The sequence below is a fragment of the Gopherus evgoodei genome, chromosome 10 (genome assembly GCF_007399415.2).
Source record: "Gopherus evgoodei ecotype Sinaloan lineage chromosome 10, rGopEvg1_v1.p, whole genome shotgun sequence".
Lineage (NCBI taxonomy): Eukaryota > Metazoa > Chordata > Testudines > Testudinidae > Gopherus > Gopherus evgoodei.
Genome location: NC_044331.1, coordinates 17,113,589 through 17,137,011, shown reverse-complemented (window position 1 = coordinate 17,137,011; position 23,423 = coordinate 17,113,589). Strand labels below are relative to the sequence as shown.

At 40.6% G+C, this 23,423-nt stretch overlaps 1 long non-coding RNA gene across 5 annotated transcripts in view; it reads left to right on the top strand.

Annotated features, from left to right (window-relative positions):
- LOC115658522 overlaps positions 1-23,423 on the top strand; it is a 95,430-nt gene that overhangs the window by 25,402 nt on the left and 46,605 nt on the right. For 2 of the 5 annotated variants that reach the window (XR_004002322.1, XR_004002323.1), the window contains 3 exons: positions 9,924-10,028; positions 11,846-11,946; positions 22,329-22,423. This is a non-coding gene — a long non-coding RNA (uncharacterized LOC115658522). Of the gene's footprint in view, positions 1-619; positions 626-9,923; positions 10,029-11,845; positions 11,947-22,217; positions 22,424-23,423 lie in introns of those variants that run through there. The other 3 variants (XR_004002324.1, XR_004002321.1, XR_004002325.1) reach the window with 2 other exon arrangements.

Here is a 23,423-nt window from a genome sequence, read left to right as displayed (position 1 = left end):
AGAGCACTAGCTATGGGTGTGCTGAAGACCGTGAACATCTGGAAAAAGGAGTTTTGCTGATTTGGAGACTCTTTTGTCGAAATCTTTTCTTTCTGGCTTCATTTAAATTTAACACTGCTGGCATGTCCCATTCATCTCAACATTATCCTGCACCTCCCTCCCACCCCACACCCCATGGGAGAACTGATGCAGAGTGTAGTGTCTGTAAATCCAGGGAAATATGAATGCTGCTTTAAGCAGCATTAACTTTTGCACCTCAGCTCCCTTTCCTGTCCCCCACTGCCTCATTGTTGGACATAACCACAGCAGGAATCTTAAAGCAGATGGGTGGAATAAGGGGGCCCAGGACAACATGCAGAGGGATAGGTTTGCAGAGTCCTTCGCAGATCTTGGGGTTCTGAACTGTTACAAGGCCATGACTCCTTCCCCTTCCATGCCACCTTTAATTCTCTTCCTGAGTGAAAAAATGTGTCATAGTTGCTGCTGTATTGAACATGCTGCTATTTTGTTGAAACTTTTTCCTTTTGGAGTATTTTTCTGTAGAAGGGAACGATGTAACTGGTGTGCTCAGCGTACAGTATAAAGAGTCACTTAATATAAAGTCCACTGGCATCTCAAGCACTATGTTGTGTTAGAAAGTGGGAAAATTGTTCCTTTAATGTTTAATTTTTGAAAAGTGTGGGAGGTTTAGACTATACTCCCATTAAGTCACTGAAGATCAAATGCAAACATGACCAAAAGCCATTGCCACATTTTAGATCAGTGGTCCCCAAACTTTTCCTCTCACCCCCCCCCCAGTAATATAATGTGTCTGCACCCCGCTCCTCCCCCAAGCCAGGAGTGGAGCCGGGGCCAGGAACAGAGCCAAGGCTGGGAGTAGAGGCTGAGAGCTGAGAGGAAGCTGGCAGCTGAGCCATGGCAGGGATGCTGCCAGACTAGGGGGCTAAACTGGGGCTGCAGCTGCGGCCAGGGGCTGGCCTGGAGTGGAGCTGGGAGCAGAGTGGGGCTGGGTGCTGCTACCTTCCCGCCCCCTCATGGGGACTGGCCCGGCCCACCCAGGTGTTCCTCCATGCCCCCCTTGGGAGGTGTGCCCCACAGTTTGGGGACCACTGTTCTAGATCTACATTGGCAAAGGCAAAAACATTCATAGGGCTGCCACTGCAGCCTTAACTCATTCCACTGTTGTTAGGTATGAGAGCACTTATGATACATAGCATCATAAACTGATCTCCAACTTCTGCAATACCTACAGCCATAATGGGGTGCAATGGTAGTCCTAGTTCAGAGTGCCCTTCTTGAATGTGAGATTGTAAGAATATTTCATGTCAGGCAAAAAATTACTGCTCTAATGGGATGTGACCCTCCGCTCCTATTAGTGTAGGCAGTGCAGCTCACTGACCATCCTTACAAATATTTCTGCCACAGGTTTTCACATCTGCTGGGCTATTCTTGCTATTGGTCCTAGGATTGAACTTTTCTGTGATGATCTTCAGAGCCCACATTTGATGAACTTAAGATACTGAATAAAACTTTGGGTTAATTTTTATAAGGGAGGAAGGAAGGCTTATTAACAAGCCAGTACGTGCTTTTATGTTCTGTTCCCTTTCTGCTGATTGGTTTTACAGTGGACAAACCACCAAGGGATCTATTTGAGGGGCACCATTATACGTATCTAAATAAGAATAGTGATTTTATGTTATCAGTGATTGTATTTTATGCTATTACATTGAATTGTGATTTTTGCCTGAATAATAATTTGTTGTTCATCTGACTGTAGTCAGGACTGCGTTTTGCTAATATTAATGTACCACATACATTATTTAGCTGCTAACTGTGTACAGGAATGATCAAACAAAGGCTGAGACAATTTACTCAATTACTGTCAGTGTTCACCCCACATTAATGATCAAAATACAATACACAGAATGCTGCATATATAAATGAATACAACAGGAAGGATTAACTATATAATTAACTAACTATGATGAATTATCCTTGACCGAGTGTTTCTAAAACATGCGTGTAAGAGTAGGTAACCACTGAACGTGAATGGCATCCTGATTCTTTAATCTATGCCTGCTATGCAACAGAGAAGCAGGGGTTTACTTTTACTTTTTGTGAATGCCTCAAGATCTGAGCATGCTCTGTTGAGGCAGGATACAGAGCAGACTGCAGCTCTGTTCTGTGTCTGTTAAGGAAGTGAGCCCCACCTCAGCTAAAATGGGCAAAACATCCCTGGTAAACAGACCATTGGGCAGAGCTTTTCACAATTAGCAATTACTCCATAAACCCAAGCTGGCCTCTGCCCAACTTGAACTGAATCTTTATCCTCCTACACCATTTTGTTTAGAAACTATTTTTATTTTTGAACAATAATACTCACTAGCAACACCCATCCTGAAGGACATGGCCTGTTCTTACAGCAATCCCAACTCTTGCATAAATTAGCAATTACCATGCCATCCCTTCTAACTGAAGTGAAACAGGCCTGTAAATGATGAAAGTCAGTGACTAATATTTAATAACCTGTACATTTTAATTAATGAAAGGGGAACAAATTGCTCTACAATGCCGTATTGTTAAGCTCTACCCCACACAAAGGGTTCCTTCCAGTTGTTATGACAATACGTTCTTCATGATGCTGTTCTGGAAGGCAAATGAGTTGGAAATCCATCAATCAGGGGACAGGCTGAAACATCCAGAAATCATTTGTATTCCCACATTGGACTCAAACTGAGTCCCAGCGACAAAAGGCGAGTGTTCTGGTGTTTTCAGTTTCTGAGAGCGGGATCATGCCGTAATTTAGTTCTGGCAGCTCATCTCCTTTGTCATCTGACTTCAAACTAAGCCTTGAATCCTGCTTCAATAAATGCTTAGAGCAGGTGACAAGGATGGGGAATGGGAGATTTGCAAAAAGCTCTTTGCAGCATTATGAGCCTGGGCTTACTTCCACACTGGCTCAGGCCCTGGTATAATTTGCAACTTGAGCGGGGCTAATTTAAACTCTGCCAGCTGCCTCTGGCCCACACCAGGGCCAGTCCATTTACTGGAGATTGTCAGACCGCTGTGGTGCAGCCACACGACCTACAGCAGGAAGAGCATAGCCAGTTCTATACCACTCACCAGGACTCTCATTAACTGCTTGTTTACACCATGTTTCTAGTCTCTTTGTGTTGCGGTAGTGGGCCAAGGTTCTGAGATATGTCCTATTAAAATGGAAAGCACAATATGTATCAATAACCCAAAACATTCTGAGCGATATCGAACAGATTTAAGGGTAAGACTGTGTGAGTCAGGACTGCATGCATGAGGAAGACTGTTCACATAGGATCAATCCCTAGCAAGGAACAAGGCTTTGAGAAGCAGAGAGCAATATGAAGCTATAAAAAGTATAAGTCAAATACAAGGGAGGAATGGACAGTTGAGTCAACAATCCAAATTTAATAGACATTTCTTATCAGTGCAAAGTACAGGACTGTGAGTTCAGTTTTTCTGTAAGTGTTTGATAGTTACATCTTTCAAACTCATTTTGGTTTTGTCATCAGATTGTTACGTCACGGCTTGGAGTTTATCTAACACCAAAGGAACTAGTAGCAGAGCTCTGTGTGTGTGTGTGTAAAGCAGGTGATCCCTCCAAAATTTTAGAAAAGTTTGCTCTGTTAAGATTAAAATGGTCAGTCTTTCATTCAGAGCAGTTGAATGTGCAAATAGCAGATTTAAATAGTATCAATTTTTCCTCTGGGAGAGAATAACAAGACAATTATGGAAAGAATATTTCACAAGACAGACTAGATCCAAAACTCACAGCAAAGTGCTGAAGGAAATAGTGTGAGGAGCCATCTTTAGTTCTTGTGTAAATGTCCCAGAATGAAAAACTTCTGGTCTGATGTTAGAAAAATAATCCAAGAGTTATTTTAGGAATATAGCTTCCAAATTCCTACTTTTAAGGTGTAAATCAAGCAAATGTCTGGATTCACTGAAATAAAACAATGATACCAGTAGATAACTGTTCAGAATTATTGTGACTATGGCCAGCAAATGCATTTCATCACTATGGTTGCAAAAACAAACACCAACCAAAGAATTGTAGTTGAAGAGAATAAAATAATTAAGGGAAATGGAACAATTTTACTGCCTGGGTTAGATTAACAACTGAATTATCTGAGGAAAGATGAACAATGTGGGGTGAACTGGATACAAATACATCATTTGATTCCTAACCTCTCGATTGATATTGCCAAGTAGGTTTCAGATTCAGTTAAAAACTCTGACCTCACTTGGATCCTTCAGTCTGAAACCACCCCATATATGAATGGTGGATGGGAGAGAGTGGCTCCAAATCTCTAGCTCTGAGCTCAGCTCTACAGTTGGAAGGGACTTGTTTTCTACGTCTGCTTCGGACGCAGCCCAAGATGACAGAAATTTCTTGAGAACACCTGAGCTCCTGAACCTTCTGCCATTCCAACTTAATTACACCCCTAATTAACCAAGTACTAAAATACTGTACTGTTAAGAAAAAGTGTAATTTTTCTATAAAACGTAAATAGAAAGATTTCTTTTAATTATTGCAACAGGGATTTGTAAAGAAAATAGATGAAGGTTAAAAATGAAAACAAAATGGGAATAAAGAAAAAGATTAAGAACAAGGAAAAAGAGAAAAAGTCAGATGCGGCTGAGAAAACAAAAATCCTCCATAAATACCAATCTCAGTCCCCTGTCTTCTCTATCTGTATTTATCTGTTTGGGGCCCTACTCAGCCAACCCTTGCTTGTGCAAGTTCTTGCTATCGTGAGTAATTCCACTGAGGCAAAATCTCTACATGACTATTCCAACCTCCTCCCCTTCAGCCTTGATTGTGCAAAATGCTTCTGGTAAGATCCTCTTCCTGGCTCATCATTCTGACTGCTTCAACCAGTCTTTCCATTACTTCACCAGCTACCCACTCTCCACTGCGTCAAATACAACCTTCCTTCCTTCTATCTTTATGGCCGTTCATGACTTAGAACGATTAGGGTAGACGGGACTATTCTATCCTGAACTAAACTGCCACCTTTGCTCCATCAACCTTCCCAGTTTTTACCACCCACCAATCAGCTTCTCCTTTCATTGCCTTCTCCCTTATCATACCTTTATGCATAAAGTAATCCCCCCACCCAAAAATCCATAAAGTTAATATCTTATCTTCACTCCCAACCCTCTTTAAACCTTGCTTCTTCCATGATGCCTAGGAAACCTGACATCTGATCATAAATGCACTGTAACTACTGCTTTACTGTACAGTAAGCATTTTGCTGACACCTCGTCCTCCTGTCCCCACCCCATTTGCTTTGTCCACCTGTTCCGTCTGGTCATAAACCAAAATTTTAAGCTCCTTAGGGCAGGGACTGTCTTTGTACTTCATAGCTGTTTGGTGTTGTAATAAATAAAGTGAAGGGACATCTCCCTTTGATGGACACCCAGCCAGCCAGTTAGCTGTAAAATCCCTCCTGGTAGCTGTTCTTTACTTGCTTTACCTGTGAAGGGTTAAAAAGTCCCCCAGGTAAAGAAAAAAAGTGGGCACTTGATCAAAAGAGCCAGTGTCAAGGTTGAATCCCAACTCTGTCACTCTGAGTGCAGAAGTGGGGCCCGCAAGGATTTTAAAAATTAATATTGGCCACTCGAGGCTTGTATTAAACTCCCAAGGTTACAGCTTTTCTCAGACCTTGGATTGGTAAACACTGCCACCACCCAAATGCAACAAAACCCCCTTTTGAATCAAGGAAGGAGCACTTGGGAATTCCTCCCTGGGGGGTGCCCTCAAGCCCTTTTACCCTCCCTTCCCCCCCGGGGAAGAGCTGAAAAAGGAAACAGGATTGGATTTTTGGTGTCCTAAAAGGTTCGTGCATGTTGTTTGATTATCAGTTTTAAAAAATTCTATCTTCCCATTGGCTCTTTTGGTCAGGTGCCCACTTTTTTTCTTTACCTGGGGGACTTTTTAACCCTTTACAGGTAAAGCAAGTAAAGAACAGCTCCCAGGAGGGATTTTACAGCTAACTGGCTGGCTGGGTGTCCATCAAAGGGAGCTGTCCCCCCACTTTATTTATCACAAGTGCCTAGCACAAAGTGGGGTCTCCTTCCTTATTAGAGCCTCAAGGCACTCCTATTACTACTGTAATACAAATATACTATATTTGTACACTCATATTTGCGTAGGCACTGAAATCTGAGGGTTACGCATGCAGTATAAAACCTAAGCAAACAGAATAGGATAAGGACCAGTTTGTGAGTAATCATTTTCAGGATTGCCCCCTGAGATTGTAAGAGCTTTGTGGCAGGGATCTGTCTTCTCACCTGTTTGAAAACTCCATTCACATGTATGGCACTACATAAATTACAAATGCTAGTTATTGTTAATATCATGATACCCTCTTTGACTCTTATGCTTGGCAGAAATAATCAAATAGCACGTTACATTTTCAAAGCAGTGTAAAAACAATTACCGGTATTTCTTTGGCAAGCAAATAAGTATCTGCATCCCCTTGGTACAGTTGGGGAAACTGAGACAGGCAGGTTAAATGATTTGCATTAAAAGTAGCAGAAGCGGGGAATACAAATGAGAAGTTCCTGGCTTCCACTACCATGCTTATTGTTCTAGACTATGCTCCTGCTAAAGAAAAACATGATCTCTAGACTTACACTGAAACTAAGCAATACAGACATACTTTAAAAGAGACTGTGGATTTAAGTAATACATTGATGCACTTCCAAATATTTTTGGCACCACTCTATTTAAAAGTAAAATATAAAGTTCCATATTTGTATTACAGTTTATGGATAGCCATAAACTTTAAGGCAAATGTTTCCTCGCTGGAAAAGAACTTAAATTCTAATCAGAGTTGCATAAAATCTAACCCACCTCATCCAAATTATTTTGTACCGTGAATGGTGCTGAAATATACTGAAACTAACAACTTTCAAATAGTTTCTCTACTTTGACTGTATATTTTATGTTTTTAGAAAAGTAAATCATATAAAAGTATTTCCCCCTAGTCAACAATAAAATGACATCATAGAGAGAGAATGTACACAGTGCAGAAAGTGTCCTGCTGGTTTGTATTAGCTTCTCTGGTCAGACACATCCTCTGTAGCATTAGTTAAGATTTACCAGTTTGAAAATAGACAGGCAAAGAGTTCATTATGGCAAGACATTTCTTTACAACATTCTTAGGAACATCCTTGGAAGATGACTACATGGTCATTGTTAGTCAGACTAGAACTGTGGTCAAAACTGTCTAACTACGATATACTCCATTAAAAGAGAGCATGGTAGCTGATAATGCCGGGCACTATTACGAATGGTCTCTTACAAGCCCCACATCCCCCCAGACAGACAGAGAGGTGAGAGCCTTCCTAAGAGAGATGGGAAGTTCACCTATTCGTGGTGGAAAAGACAGGTTCTTTGACAGCAGGGGGGAAATATCTTATTGTATCTGGGGAACCAGTCTACAAATGATATTATGCCAATTTCAGTCCTCTGTCACTGGAATGCTTTTCACAAGGTTCACTTCTATGGGACTCTGATTCTCTGGGACTAGTGTTTCTTGTGTTCATGATAGAACATATCTCACACTTTTCTTTCCTTTGCTGAAACAAAAATGGATTATTCATAAGGGTGAACTGAAAATCTCTGCCTAGAGAGAGGTCTGCACATATGTGCACATAACTTCCAATAGTGTCAATAAGAGCTGTGTGTGGGACTATTGAGTGTCTGTAGGGAGTATGAAAGGCAACTTCAGTATTCCTTCCCCCCTTGCTCGCTCTTCCTGAATACAGTACCTGTGCAATTCCTTCTGAAATATATGCAGAGTATTGTAGGGTGTTAAATAGGTTTTATTTTCATTTTGTGGACGGACTAAGGCTGTTGGTTGACTCACTGCTGGACACAGCCAAAAGAGGTCTCTGTTGGTATCCCTATTACTAAGATCTCTGTCCTTAAGCACTACATTTCCTACATAAATGATTGTAGCCCTGGAAGGCTAATCTTGTCCTGCGTTTCTAACCCCATTAGTAAAAGTTTGAACAACAGTGCATTTGTGTGCTGGTGGATGGTAGACAAAGCCTGCTCATATGGGTACATTGCTCATAACTTTTTAGAGCTCTGTGACAACATCTAGCCAATGACAACTTTGCAGATGTCTAAATATTGATGGCAGTAAGGCCCCACTAGTATTGATATAGTTAGTGGGGGTGGGATGAAAAGAGAGGAAGGAGATAAAGGAGAGCAATGAGTAGAAAAAGCTTCTTACATCTGAACTGTGAATTTTCTAAAAGATCCCAACTCACTAGCATGAGTCGTGCTGTGCTGATGGACTGTTTTTGTCTGGCATACAGGTGTTTAACTTGGCATCTGCTAGCTAACCATCAGGCAGCCAAAATTTTGAGGGGATCACCATGTTTAACAGAAAGTGGTCCTTGTCCTTCTCCATAACAAGCTCAGTAAATGTGCTGGAGCTGCCGTTTCACTTTCTCCCTACTCACCTCCTTGATTTTGACTCACTGTCCAAAAACCCGACCCTACTTTGTAACTAAGCAGCAGACTGTTAGTGAAGGATTTAGATAGAAAAGGGATGTTTATAATCGCTTGAGATCTTTATTTGGGGGTCTGGGCTTTTACCAGTTCATTCAGTAGAAATGGAGAGGGAGCAATGATAAGCTCTTGATGGTACCCAATATTCTGATTGTTGGTTGTTTTTGCAGGAACCGGTATTAGCATTTTGTTGTTCTTCAGAAAGTTCCTTTTGTTCTGAATACACTGCCTGAGTGGTAGAATGAGCAGCAACAACTGAGGGAGTGTGTCTGTATGCCTCTTTGATTTGTTTGAGAAATCCAAAGAACAACCAGAACCTGTAAGATCAGGATAAAAGGTAGTCACTTATTTCCATAGAAAGTGTTCATCTGTATGATGTTAAAACTTTCACCAGAGGCTAGTAAGAGTGTTTTCCTTGGTATAGGATTAATCAACGACAACTTATTTTGATGATTCTATACGTGTAACTGGCATCCTATGGAGGAGCTTTGGTGCTTGGAGCTTTATGGAAACAAAAAGAACTAATATTCATCCCTCTTTGCTTGCTCATGCAATTTAAAGCATGAGCCAGAAGTACATTTCTTAATAAAACTCAATCCTGTTTCTAATTCTCCCTTGGACTTTTAAATATTACTACTGTGAATGTAGCAGCCCATTTCCTCCTCAGTGATTTTTTTCTGTAGGCTGCACGCTCTTTGGGGAAGACCATTTGCCTTGTCTATGCATCTGATCTTGCATTCCCTGAGCATCTCAAACTCCCAGTGATTTGGAAAGGACATGATAGATCTGATTCTTGGCTGTTAGATCTGCTTGTGCTCTGGAGACACATAGCCAGCCTCTGGAAGAGCCCTCAGCATAGAGGAGATGGAAGGTGAGACTTCCACAAAAGGTAGACTATATAAGAAAAAATGTGCTTTGCTAGTTTGATGCTGAGATGTAGCTTGATTGTATGTGTGTTGTGATGCAGTAAAGTGAAATCTTTATGTTATTTATCTGGGCACTAGACTGCAGACATGTCAGTACTCAAGAACAAAAAACAGTTCTTAATTGTGTTTTTAGGATATGTACTGACCTTGTGGAATAGAGGCACTCACATTCTGAGAAGATGGGTGTCATATAGCACCCTAGATCACTAAATGTCAGCTATAAATAATGAGTGAAATGCAAAATCTCTGTCTACTCAGAAGAAAAGGATGAACTGAGACCTGATGTAAAAAGATGCAACTCTGGTAACTACTTACACCAGTCCTGAATCCAGCCTGAAGTGATTAGACAGTAGTTTACAGTTCCCTTTTGCTTTATCTGAGTTTGCAAATGCCAAAGAAGCTCATCCAGACCATAATTTTGTCATTAACAGACTTCTTCCTGTGCCAATTTGGATAATCCAAACTTTTTTACTTGAGCCATCAAGGACAATTAGATGTTGCAAAAGAAATCAAATAACTTCCCTGTATTGAGACAGGTGAGTAAGAGACATTCAAAACTTTTTCACTTAAGTTTAGTTCATCTATCAGTAGCACAAATAATTTTAGATGTAAAATTCTGGATGCATCATGGCATGTAGCAATATGAATTGCTGTTGCAATAGGATAAAGGCTATTTTTTAAATTGTTTTAGATGAGTATCCAAAATGTGTTCTATAGTTGCTTTTACTTAACAACATGCTTTATTAATTTTTTTTGTCTTGTTAGTATAGACTTTTTCCACTGCCTTCTAGTACAGAAATCACAATGCTGTTGAGTACGGTATGATAAGGCAACAGGCACAGTTTATATGATCAGATTTCTAAGGAATGTGCCAAGAAATGCTATTATCATCTGTGTTCTTTCAATACACTTCTAGGTAAACTAAATACTTGCACTCAATCACAAAATAACTATATTTAAACAAAACTGTCTACCAACTCAGATATTACAGTGATAAGGAACTAATAAGTGCTTAGATGACCTAGAGTATTATCTATTTATTTAAATTTGATGTGCTCTTTTTCCTTACATAATAAGAAACTGTAACAGTAAAACTTTTCTGTGTTCTTAATCCACAGGAGTGGTTTGGAAAGTATCTTGGGTCTATACAATTCAGGAGAGCCACTACACATAATGAAGTGCTGGTTGCAGGCACCTGTGTTCTGTAATAATCCCTCAACCAACAATATAGGTTTAGGCCTAAACAACCAGTGTAGAGACTCTGAGTTTATCAACTTCTGCTTTATTCAGGCTTTTCATCAGCATGGGATTTATATCAGCAACAGTGGCCAACATCTATGTAGCCCCTTATTTTTAAAACTATTATACAGAATTGTACGATAAAGGTGCCAAACTCTACAATTTTCAATAGTGTCACTGCACTGTTGTAAACGTTACTTTGGATCAGGGCCGGTGCTGCCATTTAGGCAGCCTAGGCAATCGCCTAGGGCACCAGGATTATTCGGGGGGCGGCATTTTGACGGGGGGGGGGTGGCAGGTGGCTCCGGTTGACCTGCCGCAGGCATGCCTACGGAGGGTCCGTTGGTCCGCGGCTCCGGTGGAGCTGCCGCAGTGGTGCCTGTGGACGGTCGGCTGCTCGCACTGCTCCGGTTGACCTCCCGCAGGCACGACTGCGGCAGCTCCACCAGAGCCGCGGACCAGCCAACCGTCCGCAGCCACGACTGTGGCTGCTCCACCAGAGCCGCGGGACCAGCGCGCGGGGCGGCGAAATTGCCGTGTGCCTAGGGTGCGTGAAACCCTAGCGCCGGTCCTGTTTGGGATACTGCAGTTTCATGTGTATTGTTGTTTCTTTTAAGTGGAATCTTCAGAAGGGAAGAGGTGGCAGATAACATTAGGGAATGGCATTTGTTTACATTTAGGATGGGCAAATTAATTTTGCTGTTGCGTGAACATTGTGGGTTTGCATTCTCCTTAGGAGAGACTGTGAAAGTGGGCAGTAGGGAGAAAAGAGAAAAAAATTAATGAAAAAGGGTGGGAAATGGAGCCAAGGAAGTACAGAGTGAAAAATAAATCCAGTGAAGTCTGCATAAAGGAGAAAAGAGGGAGAATGAAAAACTCTAATACAAAAAAAATACATGCACCAGCCTAGATTCTGTGCCCTTAATTGACAAAACAGTTAATAGAAAAAATCCATTTATTTAAAAAAATGGAATCAAATAAATATGGATTTAAATTATGGAATAACCAGATTCTGAATCTTCACTATTTTTATGAACTCAGAATATAATTTAGACATTTGCAAAACCTTGACATATAATTTTAACAATTTTGTATATCTTTGTTTCTATTGCAGTTATAACAACAGCTACTGAAACACCTCGAAATCCCATAACCCTCAACCAAAGAATGTGAAATTTAATGGATAAAGCCATCTGCCTTAGGATTAGAATGCTGGTAGGTTTGTGTTTTTATTCCCATGTCTCTGCATGCCTTTTTTTTTCATGTGATTTGGATGACTAAATTTTTACCATTTAACCTGTCTCAAGTAATACGATGACCTCTTTTGACCTAAAAGTAAGCAGAACTGTAGCTTTAGCCTTCTCAAATATGATGCATCTGACTAAAGCATTTCAACATCTTCATTTCCAATGTTGTGCTTTTAGAAAAGGAAGTATGTTCTTTTATGACATTTTGGACACAAACAGGGGCTTGCATGAGCAAGTAAATGGGTTTTGTTTGATCTCTGTAGCTGTTACATGACACATTTAATTAGAACAACACTGTGACTGGCAGATGTGATGCTGCTATGTAATAATATAAGAATACTGCTATAATAATTACATTAATGCTGCATGTGACCTAGTCAGTGAGATTGTTACTGTTTACCTATATGGGTTTATTAGACACTCTTACATGAACATATTGATTTAGTGCAGTGGTTCCCAAAGTTGTTTCGCCGCTTGTGCAGGGAAAGCCCCTGGCAGGCCGGGCCGGGCCAGTTTGTTTACCTGCCGCGTCTGCAGGTTTGGCCGATTGTGGCTCCCACTGGCCGTGGTTCACTGCTTCAGGCCAATGGGAGCTGCTGGAAGCGGTGCGGGCTGAGGGACGTACTGGCTGCCGCTTCCAGCAGCTCCCATTGGCCTGGAGCAGCTAACCGTGGCCACTGGGAGCTGCGACTGGCCGAATCTGGGGATGTGGCAGGTGAACAAACCGGTCCGGCCCGCCAGGGGCTTTCCCTGCACAAGCGGTAGAACAAGTTTGGGAACCGCTGACTTAGTGTAACAGTGGACTGTTGGAAAAACAAATAGGAAAGCAACACAGTGGATCTAAATAAGTAACCTTGGAACAAACACTTGGAGGCAATTACAAGACAATGGCCATAAACTCCAGCCTGAAGTTGCACAGCTGTTCTGTGAGCTAGCAGATCAAAGGACAATCAGCAGTCAACAAGTGACAGTTTCTGGGAAAAGGGATGAAAAAGACATAGTGATGAAAAAGATATAGTGACCTATTTCGGAATATGCAGACAATCTTGCAGTTTTTAAAGGACACTTTCCCTGTAGCAGAGAGAGACCAGGTTTGTGAAAAAGTGAGGGTTAACTAGAAATTGAAAAGAGTTTTATAGAAATTACTCTAAAACCTTTGCAATGTATTACAAGGTATCCTTTCTGTCGTCTCTTCTAAACCTTGATATAGAAAGGGAATAATTGTCATTGTTTACTTAATTCTTCAGAGTGGTTCAAAAAAGCAAGAGAATATAATCTAATAAATTCTCTCAGACTTTTCCATAGGAGTTCAGTATCACTTCTGGGCCATTATTAACAAAGCACTTGCTTCCATTACCATTACCCATGACTCTCTATTCTTTGTTCCTACCAGCACTCCCCATGTATATTGTGTTTTTGCCCAAATTAGTGCATACATGGATACATTTTCTGTAGGTCTTTCAAAATTTGGTCCCTGGTTGTGCAATATTCATATTTCTCCAACTGTCAAAACAGAGGAACATGATAAAATATTCACTTTACTCCAACTTGCCAAAGATGCCAAGCTATAATAATATTTGCTTTTGTTATGATACATTCCATCAGAGGATCTTAACATTCTTTACAAACACTAATGATTTAGCCATCATAATACTCCTGTGAGCTGGTTAAGTGTTATTATCCCCACTTTACAGATGAAAAATGGAGGTACCAAGAGATTAAAACCCACATCTTCAAAAGTGGACATTAATTAACAAAGAGGCCTCTTTTTTTAAAGTTTGGGTGCAGTTGACTTGACCATTGTCACACAGGAAGTCCAGCAAAGTTGGCAAGCCAAGATAGTGATGTTATTTGCAGAAAGCTCCTTCGTATGATGTTACCAGTACATAGATGTCAGTCGAATACACTGTATTATAAATAAGAGTGAAACGCTAAGAAAAGTATAGAAAGTACCCACCTTTAAAATTTCAACAATAACAAGCTGGGTGTGGCCACTCTAAAACTGTAGCTTGTCAGATGCTTAGGAGAAGGGAAGGGTGGGAAGGCTTTCTGCTTACCAGTTCCACAGTCTAGTTAGTAAAAAAACATCTGACACCAATGCAGCCTGAAAGACACTGAGAATGGGTGGAGATAGAGTGATTACAATGAATCAACTGTGTTGGTAGGGTTTGGAATATAGTCCTTGAACAAAACATTTTTTTAACTTGCATAATTTACTTAATGTTTGAGTAATTGTGAATGAAAACTTTAGAATTGTTGCCTGCATTTAAAAAAAGTTTACTATCTTTAAACTTTTTTCCCCTCCAAGGAGCCTGTGAGGCTGTTCCGTTAAAGCTGATCCTGAAAGCTGCTGCTTCATGCTTAATTTGCTGCACTTCAATTGGACATTGTGACAGTTTCAGTGTTTATGAACAAGACTGCTATTTACAGAAACTGCTGCCTCCCATTTGACAGCAGTTAGATACTGAGAGAAACTCACTGGCAAGTGGGTAGGTCAGAGACAGAGCAGATTTTGCACATGAAAAACTCCCTAGAAAAGAGTTTACAAAATGGTAATGACCTGAAATTTCTTTGAAGAGGGATTTTAAGGATCTAAACCATATGGGTTGACCTGAAATCAACTTTGTGGAAGTGAGAGACATCCTAATGCTGGAAAAATATAAAAAACATCTCACATATAGCTCCACCCACTCTTCCAGTAACCCACAAACCCAGAACTGTCTCTCCAACATATGAGGTCACCTGGAACTGGCACTTAGTTTGTTGAATTCTCCTTTTATTTGGATTTGTTCATTTAGTTCTGATTCAGGATGAATTAGAGCATAAGGAAAACATAAAATTATGGCCAATGTTCTTTACTATTCTAGAAGGTTCTGTTTAAAAGACTTCTACTTCAATCTTATTTAGATTAGATTCTGAGAAAAGAGAATATTTTCTAGGTTGTGCGGTGTGTCTGTAGACTCACCATTTAAAATATACATTGCTTTACACAAACTTTGAAGCTAGGAATTTCTTTTAGTTAACCTGCTATGGAACAGAACAGTCACTCCTCAAAAACGCTACAAGCTGGTTGCAGCAAGCCCAATAGCTAAGTGGGTTTTGTCTGAGGACGTTCAGCACATCTCATTTATTCAAAAGCTGACTCCATAAACTTATTGTTTCATTTTATTTTTCCTAACACGTTGTGGGGTGTGTGTGTTTGATATCCTACCTCAGTGTAATCTCAAATCTTCACCCTATTGCCAGTTGGGCATTTAGGGGGTCTGATCCAAAGCCCCTTGAAGCTTATTGAAAAATTCCCATTGGCTTCAGTGAGCTTTGGAACAGTTTTGAACAGAGCTCAGCTGGTGCTTTAGATAAGGAAAAGATAAGGTTATAAAAGAGAAAGTTAATAACAACGGAGGTGACTACGATTCTCACATTGCAACAGTAAGTACATCTAGAATAGAAGACATTGTTAATACAAGGCTGCTACCGCTGCTGTTACTTGTGTATCTGGAGTGGTACTACCAAGTAAATACCCTCCTACAAATAATATAGTCAGTGCAGGTTATCAGCCTAAGAAAATTAGGGATATTGCTGAATGGTACAAGTAGCTCCACTCCCCCATCCATCTTCTCTGTTAATCAAACCAGGAAGAGATCACACTCTTTTGCAGAGAGAACTAGAACTAACCACTTACAGAGAAATTAAACCTTGCAACCCTTTGTTCCTGTAGCTCCTGATCAAGAGAAAAAATATCCTCAGTCTGCTGTGGAGAAATGTAGCGAGTCTGATGGTTGGTAGGAGACTGAGAGAGTTGGTCATATCTGACTGATTTCTTCATTAGGATGCAAATGCAGTAGGGTTCTCTGATTGGGTAATAAGTGTTGGGTTATTCAACCTAAAGAAGATAACCTCAGTAGCTTTGAGAACAAAACAGATACACACTGTCAAGAGGAGAGCTGATGTGGAATGTAATGGTGAGTCTAGAGCAGGCAACACTGTAGAAGACCTAGAAAATAAGGTACATTTCAAAGTCATCCAAAAAGATGCAGAAAGTTTGACTCACCATTATTTTTAGGCTATGTCATTCTTTTCTTAACCCATCACTGGTGTCACAGCAGGCTGGCAGGGTGGTTTTGTTACACTCATCCAGATGCTTATCTGTTTGCTCAAACTGCTAGGCAAGCAAACATCTCAGAACAATGATGTGCATCTAAGCAATGGAAAAGCACTTTGGAGGGGAGGAACAAAATGGTAACAAAGACTCTGGGAGGCACAAGAAGAGGCAATGCCAATCTCTGACTTAGGGATCAACTGAGCTCCTTCCATGCTTGTCCCCCTTACTTGGTTACGCTTCTGAAAGTGAGAAAAAGTTATCCAGACAATTTAACAAATAAGTTGCAACTAATAATTTACTCAACCAGTGGTTCCCAAACTGGGTTTCATGAGCCCCTGGAGGTTCGTGAAATGTTACAGGGGGTTCTTGGGGAAAAAGTTCCTTAATGGCAGACAGAGCTGTCCCTAGGGACCCTGGGCAGCCCGGGGCCAGCAGCCTGAAGCCCCTGGATTTCCAAGAGCTAAGCAGATCAAAGCAAGCATATCTATCACACTGAGAAGATTTAAACTTCAAGACTCCTTATAAAAAATGGAAAGGGAGGTGGATATTTTTTGCTGTTTTTAAAATTAAATAGGCAGCTAGTATTATTTTTAAAATTATTATGAAGAACAAGTTTAAGCTTTGTTGTAACGTGCATTGTTTGCCTGGACTGCTCAAGATCTGAATGCTTGTGTCGGAGAAACTCTTTGAGCTGGCTTCTTAAATCCCTTCATGCTGTTTCACATTTGATATTCCTTGATGAAACATGGGAGCCTTGTATTATAACAGGCTTATTCAAAGTGATACAAGCTAGGAAAGTGAGATCTTGGGAGAGTGTTGCCATTTTCATAATGTAATAAAAATACTGTAATGATTAATAATAATAAATAGTGTGTAATAAGCATGTCATAAAAACATATCTTATTTCCAACATTACTGCTTTTATAATTTATACTCAGGTAAAGCAGAAAATCCCTAGAAATATTCATTTTTAGGAGGGGGTTCACAAGACTTGACATTTTAATGAAAGGGTTTCACAGGTTGTTAAAATTTGGGAACTACTGTACTAGACAAATTAGCTTCTTATTTTTTCATGGAAGAACTGCAAGATCACAATTCCCTGAATTTTTTAACTAACCAATACATATATTTTCAAATTTGACTCTTTGGAATTTGAGCTGTGATTGGTCAGATAAGTCACATAGAATTATATGTTATCTTATTAGACAAGTGAAGAAGGTTTCTGTAAATGTTTATGCATATGACTTTGAAACTCATTTGCCCCAGTTGTTTGTGCCTGTAAAATTTGATCACTTGAATGCTCACAGGAAAATAATACAAATGGAGCAAGAGAATAGGTGAAATACATTAATTAAAATTCAAACTTATTAGTGGACAAGAAGTTGGAGATGATTCAGAGACTATGATCTCATTGTTAAGGCACTGAACTGGGACTCAGGAGATTTGGCCTTAGTTCCCTGTTCTGCCACAGACTTTCTGTGTGACCTTGAGCAAGTCACCTAGCCTCTCTGTGCCTCAATTTCTTACATCTGAAATAGCAATAGTAACTTTTCTCTAGTGCTTTGTCTTGTTTGTTTAGAGCATAAGCCCTAAAGGGTGACTGTCTCTTATTATATGTTTATACAGTGCCTAGAACAATATGGCCCAACCTCTGGTAGAGCCTCTCAGTGCTTTTGTAATGCAAATATCATAATATAGATTATAAATAACGATTGTCCAGTCCTATTTTCCTTTGATTTCCAGGCAAAGTACATAATGTGTATGTTTCGGGAACACCCAACTCTTTTTGTCCCATTCTCCCACCCTCAGTAATATAAAAATGCAGATCGTGTAATGCCCATTTGGAGTCAGACGAGTTTGCAAAATACCCTTTCACTGTCTTGCTGGAATTTTAAACACCAATTTAGGCCTACTTGAGATTGAAAAAGGACTTCCCAAAGTGAGTTTCCTTAAATAAGGGATTTGGAAGTAATTTCTCAAAATAATTCTACGTCTAAGAGGGAAAAAAACATCAAAGGTGTAGAAAATGCTGTTCTAGGTTCCGTTCGGGTGTTTAGCTGCATCTTTTTTGCTAGCTTCTGCCTTTCTGGTATTGAATTTGCTTTTGAAAAAAAGAGAAAGTAGGGAAAAAAACCTACCTTGCTATTACAAGAACATTAGTGCTGTGTGATTTACTGCACATGCAAGTCAAAGTGAAAGCAGTAGATGCTCTTAAATGTCTAAGCATGGGGGGCACTTCCTGTCAAATTCTTACAGTATGACTGCATATATAATTAAACGAAGACCTTTGTTTAATAAATATTAAATATTCCCTAGTATTTTATATCCTGTTGTCATTTCCTCTGCACAGTTTACAGCTGTAGTTTCAAGCCAATGTGCAGAAGTCCTCTATTAAGCATGGTTTCATAATGAGTATATTTAACCATTTTAGCAAAGGTTTTTTCTGAGGGTATTTCTCTCTGCAAAGTTTTTGGCTTGCTGAGTGTTTAAAATGAGCTTGTATTAATTTCTTTGTCTTGAGCAAAAGGTATAATCAATCATTTCATTCATTATACATTGAAGAAGCCTGTATGTACTATAGTGTAGAAAAAAAAATTAGCCAAAGAACCTGGCTGATATTTACTCATATTTTGTGGTTTGGGGAAACCACAAACTCTAGGGTGGGGTTATTCATTGTGTTAAATTTAACTATTTTCTCACATTTTAGAGGCAGCAGCTTGAAACACTGTGATCCCGAAAACTATTTACTCAACTACAAAGCAGTTGCTCCATTTGTTTCACTGGGCCTTTGCCAAGGATATTATCCAATGTACAAGGGGTAGTATTTGAATATGTGCTGGAGGGGGGTTGGTAGAAAGAAGAGCATTGATTGTATTGTGTTTTGTTCTTGTAATTTTTGAATAAGAGGCAGGGGGTGTGGGTGACCGCTTTGTATTTATGCTACATTGAAAATGAAACAACTTTGTTGTGTGTTGTTTCCCACACTGTAGAAAACATACAGATGAATAATACTGACCCAGTGTTAATCACAGGCATTTGTTGAAGTGAACAGTAAACAACCCTCTGTGTGAGAGATGAGTTCAGTTGCCTCATCCGTTCAGTTCTCCTCAATGAGTATCAGTTGAGAGGGAGAGCGTGGTGAGGCTGATGCCTGTCGACACTGAAACCACCAAACCCGTTCACATAAACCACTGAACGGTTCTCAGACAGTCACAACTTTTAGTCACACACAGACCAGGTGAAAGAACTCACGCTATTTTTGTTTACTTGGCCTGCTTTTCATATTGTATATCATAAGTGTATTCCCCAATCTCAGATGCAAACAGCCCCAAATTGAGACAGTATTAAAAATCCAAACCCACCTCAAGGCTTCTCTGTAACTTGTGCCAGCTGCCAAAGGCTCCAAAATGTCATTACAGCAGCCAGGGACCACTGGGGTTCAGTCGCGTTCTGGCTATACTCCCCCTTCTTTTCAGCCACACTCCCTAAAACAAGCATAAGGGTAAGTATGAGGCATTACAAAGGCTCTATGCTGCCTGAGGATCTCCCTACATTGGCTGATCCTCCTGGGATTGGTTATGCTGGTTTTAGGACTGCTGAGTGCTGCTGCATCCAATATAAGATCAGAGTGTCAGTCTGTAAAACACTGCAAAAATTGTTCTTTTATTAGTGTGGTAAGGGAAGGATGTTAAGAAAAATTAACACTAAGAGAGAAGTGATACATGTGTTGTGGCAGGGTATCAAACCAATGATTATCTGAGTCAGTTTCCAATTAACCTTATAAGTAAAAACTCTTTTGAAAAATTACTTTAAAACTGAGATTAACTCCTGGGAGAAGGTTGGAATTTGACCCCTTTTAATAACTTTGATTTTTTTTTCTTTTCTACTTCAGTGAACAACGATGTTGCCAATAAATACAGTAATTTGTGTTTTCTGCCAAAATACTCCATAGAGTGTTATCCATCTTCAGTTCTCTATTTAAAAATGAGTGAACTGAAATTAAAATAAGACGATCTAGGACATTTATTTCATGGAGAGGCAATCTCCCAGGATGCATTTGGAATTAAAAACTTCATTTTTGTTTTTTTTTTCCCCCTGAAAAATTGTTCTCATTGATTCATTTATACAGCTAATTATTCCAAAAAAAGAAACTTCTAAAGGTAATAGCCCAGATCCTGGACAACAGAATGTAGCCTGAGAACGTGTCTACTGTAGGAAGTTGTAGCACAAAATTCCCACCAGTGCTACCACTGGTTTAGCTGCACTAATGGGCACCCTAGAGTAGGTAGGATGGTAGCAGTGCTGGCACTGTGTCAATAAATTCTTTGCAAAGAAGGCGCTGTGCTGGGGGTTCCATGCAGGAAGGGGGAGCCCAGGCCCTGGAGCAGAATGGATATATGTTCCAATACTTTGGGGCTGCAGTAGTTCCTGGTGCTCTGCCAGAGGTAATGATTGGAGGATACAGCATTCCTGTTTCCATTCCTTCCCCCAGCCTGCCAGTACCCTGGACACTTCCTGTATGAGAGTGCATAGGAAGTCCTTTGGAATTGGACTACATGGCATGCAGCGATATATAACCTCTGCATGGACTCCATAAATTCTTCCTGCCCGCAATGGAATTGCACTGATCTCACTGCATTTGAGCCACAGAACAGAGAGGAAGGGGATTTGTCCCAAAATTAATGAAGGTCATATAATTTAAAGACTTAAATGTCTGGGCATGCTATGTTTAAGACAGTAAAAATGTTGCACTTAATTAGTGTTAGGATTTGAAAACATTAATACAGATTTATAATTGAGTCTGAGTCACTGCTGCCACTGTCATTAATTGTAATTACCTACATAATAAGAAGACGACCACTGCTTATGGGCATTCCCTTCCATTAATTGCCTAGACACTTTCAGCTGGACTACTAGCCCAACGCAGGTTTAGCCTTATGAAAGAACAGTACAACCTTGTGCAAGGTAGTGTAACTCCACCATTAAATTCCTTTAACTGTTGTGACCTGTTGAGCCTATTTCTTGGAGAAGAGTAATCATGTTGTTTGCTAAACAACTATTCCTATTTGTAAGGAGAATGATAGAACTAGAGTTGGGCCAAAATCTGAATCTGAGTTGCGATCTGGATTTTGAACTTTCCCCAAATTTGGGTATGTTTGGTAGAGTTGGGAGGTTTAAGATCCTTCTACAGAAAGAAGTCCTAACAGAAAGTTCAAGTCTGGGCTCAGATATGGAATTTAAATAACTCCCCAAAGTTTGGAGGGGAGTTCAGACTCAGGATTCCAAAACCACTTGTCTGAGCCAGTCACATTTCCCCAGATTTACAAGTGTCATTTGGATCTGTCCAAATTAAGGGCCAACTCCGGTGGTTCTTACTGAGGGAAAAATCCCACCTCACCATTGCCATGCCAGACAGGAACAGCAGTCAGAGTCTGCTCTGTTCTCATCTTCACATTGCTCCTCAAACTGAAGTTGGATAGTGGGACTCTCCAGTCCCTATTCCTCTCAGCAGCTCGCTCTGTAGCTGCAAAGAGGGGAAATTTATGGTGGAGCAAGAGCTTGATAGAGGGTCTGTGACTCCATAATTGGAGGAGTGCTTTGTGGCCAGCAATGGGAGGAAGAGGGCAGCTTTCCACAGCTCAAAGCCTATTTATTCAGGCTTTCCCCAAGAGACTAGGATTTGGCCCCAGTTCTAGGAGGATGGAGCTGGGGCCAAGGGGAGAGGTAAGTATCTTAAACCTAGTTTCATAAACTTGTAAGATTTTTAACTTTACCAGGAATTAGTATTGGGAGGAGCTTGGGGACTGGATTAGGTTCGGTGTATTTACATGCTAGCTAGCATCTTGTCTCTAACCTTTTATGATTCATCTTGGTTGTTTATGTGAGCTACAAACATTCAGACCAGAAAACTAGACTGCAAGTAAAATGACTCTTCTTACAAATACCTCTATACTATGTCCACTCATTGCTCACCCAAATGACATAGTTTGGAGCTGTCTGGTTGAGAGTCCATGGTTCAACTTCCTGGTTTGTCCTGGAATGAGACAATGGTTTTGATACGTGCTGAGAACATTTGCAGCTCTTTCTGGCTCATTTTGACACCATGTCTCCACACCCTCTTTCCTTCACACCTCCTCTGCTGCTAAGGGGATTATAGCAGCTCTAGTCCATTCGCAGTGTCCTATGCACTGTTTTGTACATCTCAGCCAGCTTTACTGTGACCAACTCCCCGTTCTCCTCTTCTTAAGATCAAGCAGATTGAGGGGGGCCCATTCAAGCCTGTGGACGTTGCAACAACTGGTATATGGCTTTCCAAGGAGCCACAGGATGTTTCACTAGACTGGTAAGTGAAACCAATTGTACCAATTTTTTTAAGCATTTGGACAATAGGATTGTGCATGATTTTGCATTCAGCCTTTGAAATGCATGGTAACTTCATGCTGAAGATACTGCACTGGAGCCTTTCCAAAGCTTCCAGAATTATAATGAGGTCCTGTTATTAGGGCAGGACATGCAGATTAATAGAACAGACTTTTATTTCTTCTTTATTTAAGACCATTTATATTTAGCGCTCTCTGTATTATGTGGTCTACCCACCCGTTCCAGCTGTACCAGCACTATTTCTTTTAGCCTGCAAGGCTCAAGGTCACCCTGAGGTTGAGCTCGGATCATGGTCAAGAAATGTAAACATGGATAAGCCATGTGATGTGAGCTCACTCAGAAAGGCCATGTGGTATTCCTTCCCACCCCACCCCCCTCCCCCAATGACTGTCCATTGATTTTTTTTCAATGAATCCTCTGTGGTAATAGAGCCAAGTACAGCATGTGTATAAAACTGTACCTCACAGCTTGTACAGTGAAAAAGCCAAAGACTTCAATTCTTGGTGCCAGCCTTGGAGTACTCAGCACACTGGGCCGGGTTGCTCTAACGTGTATAGACTACCATTGGTCTCTAGAGCCCAGACGGGTTTGCTGGGACTCAGGGACACCCCAGCCCCATCCTATACCACTCAAGGATCCTACTATATGGGGGATCCTCCTGTAGCATTAGCGTAGCTTTCCACTAGCAGAGGTAGCATAAAGTTGTCCTAACCCAGGTGAGAATCTAGCCCCAAATCTGCAATCCCTATTGAGGCAAAACGTGTATGCTGAGAGAAACTGTCTCAGAGCCAGGTATTATGTACTTTATTTGCACCATGTATGTGTTCTTAGCCATACTATGTAAATGAGTCCTGTTGTTCTTAAACCACAATAGAACCAATGACACCCAAACAGCTCTGGATATCTGAGCTCAGACACTCTGAACAGTCACCAGGAACAGGTGCCTCCACTGCTGTGCCCCC